The sequence below is a fragment of the Geospiza fortis genome, unplaced genomic scaffold (genome assembly GCF_000277835.1).
Source record: "Geospiza fortis unplaced genomic scaffold, GeoFor_1.0 scaffold23, whole genome shotgun sequence".
Classification (NCBI taxonomy): Eukaryota; Metazoa; Chordata; class Aves; order Passeriformes; family Thraupidae; genus Geospiza; species Geospiza fortis.
The window spans coordinates 13,386,755-13,393,419 of record NW_005054303.1 but is presented as its reverse complement, the minus strand read 5'-3'; positions in this window follow the sequence as shown (position 1 = coordinate 13,393,419).

The following is a 6,665-nucleotide window of genomic DNA, read 5'->3' as shown; positions in this document are numbered from 1 at the left end:
AATCCCCCGCCCATACTTGCCGCTCATTGGCTGGTGGAGTGAGGTATGTGAAGCAGCTGAGGGCGCGGGGGCGCGGCTTGCCCTTGGTGTCCCGCAGGGCGGGGGGCGCTAAGATGGCGGCGGGGTTCGCCTGTGCCTGAGGAACATCTGTGTCCGCAGGTTACTTGGCTTCGGTTTGGGTCTGCAAAGCCCTCACTGCCACCGGGACTCAGGGACAGTGATGAGCTCTCCCACCACGCGCAGAATCTCAGAACGGAGAGAGCTGGAAGGGACACAGTGGCTCAGCTGGTTCCATCTCCCTGCTGCGGCAAAGACGTCCCAGAGCACAGGATTGTGCCCAGACAGCTCTGGAATGTCCCCAGTGAGGGAGGCTCCACACTCTCTCTGGTGTCTGTTCAGGGCTCAGTCACTGCACAGAGAAGTTCTTCCTCACGTTCAGGTGGAATTTGTGGGCATCAGCTCCTGCTCGTTGCTCTGGTGCCACTGCTGGGCCCCTGGAGCAGAGCCTCTCTGTCTTTGAGCCCTTTATGCAGACAGGGACAGAGGAGGATCATGTCCCCTCTGGAGAGGTCCAGCCCCAGCTCCCTCAGCCTTTCCTGGGCAGGGAGATTCTCCTGTCGCTGTTGTCCTCCCCCGCACCTGCTGCAGGAGCTCCACGTCTCTCCTGAACCGAGGAGCCCACAAGGTTTGTGTCCACACCTGAACACCCGCATTGTGCCACCTCCTGAGGAGCCCAACCACGTCTGAAAGGACCAGAAACACATAATTAAAGCGGTTTTTATTAACAACACTTTGTTCCCTGCCATACCCGCGTCGCACCCACCCCGCGGTTTGCTGGGGTGAGTTGCGTTTAACACAATTCTCAGCTACTGGAGAGTTCTGTGTTTGTTTCTAAGTTGTAACTTGGGAAATTCAAATGCTGACGGGGGAACCATCCGCTTGGTGGCACTGCAAAAATGGGTACGACGCTTGGAGAAAGGAAAAAAAAAAGTGTTTGGAAACGGGAAACTGCTGAGTAGCAGGAGCGTGGTCAGCGGCAGCAGCCTGAAAATGCGGGATCCCCTCTGGCGTTACACAAATATATCAGTAATTTTGTATATAAAAGCGATTTTAAGACAGCAATAAATGGATTAAGCACCACAGTAAGAGCACAGAGCTGTTCCCCACGGCGACGATCAGAGTGAGTGGCTCTGGGCATCCCAGACTGGAGCAGTTGGGGAAAAGTCACCCCATTTCTGCACAGACTGACAAAGGGCACAGCAAAGGTCACAAATATCGACCATCCAGCCTAATCCTTCAGTCATTTATTTGCTAGAGATAATAAAAGACCAGCATGGAGGTTATTGAGTGCTGCCAAAGTGATGGTTTGAAAAAGATCCAATTAAACAGAACCACAGGAGCTCAGATCTGTGGAGTGTACAGAGTCCAATCCAATGCAGTCCTCGGGGTTTGCTGATTTTTTTTTTACTCCACTTTTTCTCCTATGGCAATGGAATTTGAGGACATCAGCAATTCTACCTTATATCAGGGTATAGTCCAGTGATGTGAGCCATGCTGAAACACAAGTTTTAGGGAGAAAGTGAGCTTAGGAGTGTCATCATTTCAACCAAAAATTGGGGTTTTTTTTCTTACTGCATACTTGACTATGCTGAAACAAGACTTGTTTGCTCTTTGGAGCATCTGGACTGGCACCTTTGCTCATTTCCACTCTTGTGAGTGTCCATACAGAATTTGGGAAACTTTGCTGCAGCCTGGGCTTAATCTCAGGAGCTCAAGTAACAACAGGAGTGATAACACAGCCATGAGCCCTTAAGGAACCTGAGTATCTGCCCTGGGTTTGCTGTGCACCTCTGCAGGTGTCACCTGAGCCAGGTAGGTTACAGCCAGAATGGGTTTCCTTAAAGTGCTGCACAGACACCTTCCACTGACAGTATTTAGGTCACCACAAGGGCCTCAGTGTGTTTGAATAATGCCAAGATTTTAAAGTGTTGCAATATCACTTAAGATAAAACACTCAAATCAGGTGTTTTCCAGCCAAATTCCTGATTGCTACTGATTTTATTGTGCTAAGAGAAATAAACATATTACCATTTCATAGAAATAAACAAGGGATGTGAATTTCTAAACTCATTATCCTGTGCACATCTTAGCCATGCCTGAAAGGTTAAACTCCTTGTTCTCATACAGACCTGATGATTTTATGATAATATCCCACTTTAGCCACAGAGCTTTGAGAACCAATTTGAATTTCTTTATTTCTTGGCAATATAACTGTCATTATCCCATACATTTGGTACTGAGGAGATCATTATGTGGCAATCTGCTAACTTGCTCTTTCTGCTCTTCATTCCTTCACAGGGAATATTGTTCTTTGTGAAGCTGATTCTCCCCACCCTTGCACAAATCAAGTGCAATATGGAGTGTGGAGGGAAATTTATCTTCAAATTTAGCCCTGAAATAGTTACATTTTCTGATCATGTTTTTGGTGAAAGAATGGAGTTATAAAGCTGTACCCTACAGCCACTTGCCTGCAGTCAAAGAAAATCCTCTGTAGGCAAAATAAGACACTGCAGAGGGCAGAGGTTGCCAAATTCAATTGATAACCTCTCAATCAGGCATTGAACAGCAAATCCATTATGATGCATTGGCTGCTCTTCCCACTTCTGCTCAGGCTTTTCACCTGAAGTGGCTGCTAGTCTGAAAACCAGAACAAATTCTAGGAGCTGAAAATAGAAGTGAAATTCCTGTCTTTGAGCAGCTAGGGAGCACAGTTCAGCCTCTTGCTCTGTTCTGCGTGGTTTATTTTGCTCTGCAGCCCATTTTTACCAGGAATGGGAAGAAGCCACCCCCAGTGCCTCAGCCTGTCACCTCCTGGGAGGAGGGCATGGTCCAAACAGGTGGAGAGAGATGTTGGGACTCTCACCTGGATGAGCCTGGAGGTTGTCTTCCCTCTCCTGGCTATTTCTCCACCACCCAGATCAGCACATACAACAAATAACATCAAATACAACCTTGACACCCACGGTGATAAACAGAAATTGTTATTGCTCCAATCCTTCAAAGAGCTCTGACAGACTCCTAAACCCCAAAGTGGGCCTGGCATCCTGAGCTGATGGAAACATCTCCACTGGCTATGCAAAGTTGTTGAGTTTGCTGGGATCCCCAGGACGAGGGGAGAGATGAGAATTTGACTATGTTCTTAGAAGGCTGATTTATTATTTTATGATATTATATTATAAGACTACTATACTAAAACTATACTAAAGAATAGAGAAGGATATAGACAGAAGGCTTAACAAGAATGAATAATAAAAATTCCTGACTGACTCTTCAGAGTCTGACACACAGCTGATGGTGATTGGTCATGAAGTTAAAACAATTCATATGTTTGGATAAACAATCTCCAGACTACATTTTGTAGTAGCAAACACAGGAGAAGCTGAGGCTTCTCAACTTCCCAGGAGAAAATCCTGGGCAAAGAGGATTTTTCAGAAAATATAACAATGACACAAAGTGATCTAATACAGCCCTCATTTGATGTTTCCTTCTCCCTGCTCTCTGCTCCCAGGTGGGAGTTTCCACTTGCCCTTGGGAAGTGTCTCTCTCTGGACTATAAATAGAAGGACAAGGTACCTGACTCTGGAGATTCTATTGCACTCTGGCAGCTGATACCCAAAAGCTGGATGTTGTAGCACATTTATAAGCTCCCAGCTTTCACAAAAATGCAAACTAGCAATGTCAGCATGCAAAGTGCACTTGGGAACACAGCCTGAGTGGTTTTATCTCAGCATATCTGTACATCCTCTGTTATTTACAGGGTGTTTACATCAAATGTTCCCTGCTGCTACAGATTTCACTCACAAACCTGCTCCAGCACTGCAGGTGAAAGCATCCTCAGCTGGTTTCTTTCTTCAAAGCCCAAGGCCATGTTCTTAAGGATATCACACTTCTTTCCAAACAGACTCAACCCTTCTTAGTTTTCTTCCAGAGGCAAAGAGGGGAGTGGGAATTAACCCCAGAAGAAATGCTGGATTCAACCATAAACTGCGTTGAGACCAAGCTTTTTTTTTTTTTTTTGTTTCTAGAGACTTTGAGTGGGTTGCTTTGGAGAAATTGTGGGTTTTTTATCCCCTTGAGCAAAAGCAGATGAAGAAACCACTTAGTGGGGTGGGATTAGATGAAGTCTCAGCAGCAGGAAGTAGGTTTCTGAGTTAGGCCTAGACCATTACATTTTCCTCTGAAAAGAGCATCCTTTTCCCTACTTGCACAATAATTCCTTTTTGTGTGTATATGTGGTTTTATTATTATTTTTTTTTAATTTTGGCAGAAAATCTGTATTTTTTTGGTTTTGCATGTGTCTCCATTGTGTCTCCATTGCCCAGGGGCAGAACACCTCCTGTGGAAGCTGGATGGAGCTGCTGGAGTTGTGCTTCATGGTTAAAATGAATACAGCCAGTAAGGGACAGTTTCTTCTCTTGGTTTAGGGAGTACAACACAAGCTGTGAGGAATAGGACTGCTAATCAAGATGGAAACAATAAAAGAGCTGTAAGGACTTGGTTAATCCTCTTTGCTCTGACAGAGTTAAACTTCTCCAGGTCTCTGATAAGATAGGACTGGTTTTCTTTATCTATTTTTTTTTTTTTAATGTTCAAGGCTACTGAAATGCAGAAGGGCCAGATGGCCATTTAAGCTAAACAATGTGCAAAATCTTTCTTATTTTATCACTAAGTGCCCCGAGGGGGTGGGAGGAGAAAGGTTGTTTAATCATTAGAAGTCACTTAGCAGCAAATAGCAGTTCACTGTCTTTATCAATTTATAACAAAAGATTGGGGCCATATCTTTGCGAGGCCTTTCCTAATATGACAGGGCAGATATTTCATTCCCCTTTAAGTCACCTGGGGATATCTTGCATCTCACTGCATGTCACTCAACTGTGGGGCCATGCTAGTTAAAAAGGTTTTTTTTTCCATGTGCATTCGGTCCTATACCAAAACACAGAATTTTCCCCTGGAACACAGGAAACTACTGTGTCAGCAGCAGCTAAATCCCGTTGTTGTTCTGTGGTTTGTTACAGTTCAGAGGAGAAAGTACTGGAGGGGTGAGAACAGTAGGGTCTGTTTTCTGTCCTGTCCTCATCTAATATTTGACCTTCAGCAATTCATCTCACCTCTATCTTCCCTCCCAGCCTCCATTTGTATTTCATAGTCAACAGGGGCTGCAGAGACTTTGGGAGGCTCATCTCAGCCATCTGAGGCACCATGTAAATGTGATCCTGGGCCTTGGCTAATTAGCTCTGTCCCTGGTCAGGGCTGTCATGGCACAGTGCTGTGCTGACACACACTGCTTTTTAGCAGTGCTGACACACTTAGGCTGCTTTTTAGCCTGAGAACAGTCTCAAGGATCTCCTCTCAGTATTGTAACCAGAGAGCAAATAGTGCTGCCCTCCAGCAGGTCAGGGAATCATAGAGTCAGAGAATTTCCTGAGTGGAAAAGCACCCACAAGGTCCATCCAGTCCGACTCCTGGCCCTGCAGACACTCCACCAATCCCACCCTGTGCCTGAGAGCTCCAAACCCTCCTGGAGCTCTGGCAGCCTTGGAGCTGTGACCGTTCCCTGGGGAGCCTGTCCAGTGCCCCACCACCCTTTTGAGGAAGAACTTTTTCCTGATATCCAAACAAAATGTCCTCTGAACAGCTTCCTGCTGTTCCCTGGGGTGGAGAGAAACCAGGCCTTTTCAGTTTGCTGCCTGCTTCCATCATCTAACTGGAAATGATTTGCCTAAATCTTTTAAGGAAAGGGGAAGCTCCTTCTTGTAGAAATCCTTTTAGGTTCAAACTACCATCTAATGCCACCACTTAATTCCCCTTTTCCCAATGCCTTCTCTTTGTGTTTCTCTCTTCTTGTCAATACCTTTGGTTTCAGAGGATTTCCCCAGTGCCCTTCTCTTTCTCTCTGCAGGCTGAAACTTCTTGAGAAGTGCACAGGGAAGATGGCTGGGGTGACACTTGCATGACAAACTGCTGTGGATACATCTACAGCAGGAACAGCAGCTCTTGTTTGCCTCTGACAAGGACAGATGACAGCAAAGGGCATTTAGTGATTGTGCTGAGGAGGAAACGTTGGCAAAACAAGCTGGCAAGGCTGGCACCACGCTGGTGGGGTTCCAGTAGGGAAGGACACTCCCAGTGACCTCCCTGCAGCTCTTCTGGGATGGACTGCCCAGGGAGATGGTGGAGTCACCATCCCTGCAGGTGTTTAAGGAAAAACTAGACATGGCACTCAGTGCTATGATCTGTTTGACAGGGTAGTGTTCTGTCATGGGTTGGACTCGATGATCTCAGAGGTCATTTCCAACCTAATTGATTCTGTGATACCTCTGGCCCTGCAGTCGGGACTTCAGTAGGTTTCAAAGCCAGGAGCTTTTTTGAACGACTTTTTGGCCTCCTATACAGGACCTTACAGATTTTTAGCCCAGACTAAATTCACTGATAAGTTGCCGGTGGGCTGCGAACTGACACCCCCGTGGCTTCCAGTGCCACGTTGGTCGCTAAACCTCTCGGTGAGCTGCAAGCCCGGCACACCGGGGAGACCATGGAACCACGAGGTCGCCAGCGCCGGGGGCTGCCTTGGAACCCGCTGGCCTCGAACAGGCACTGGCGAGGAG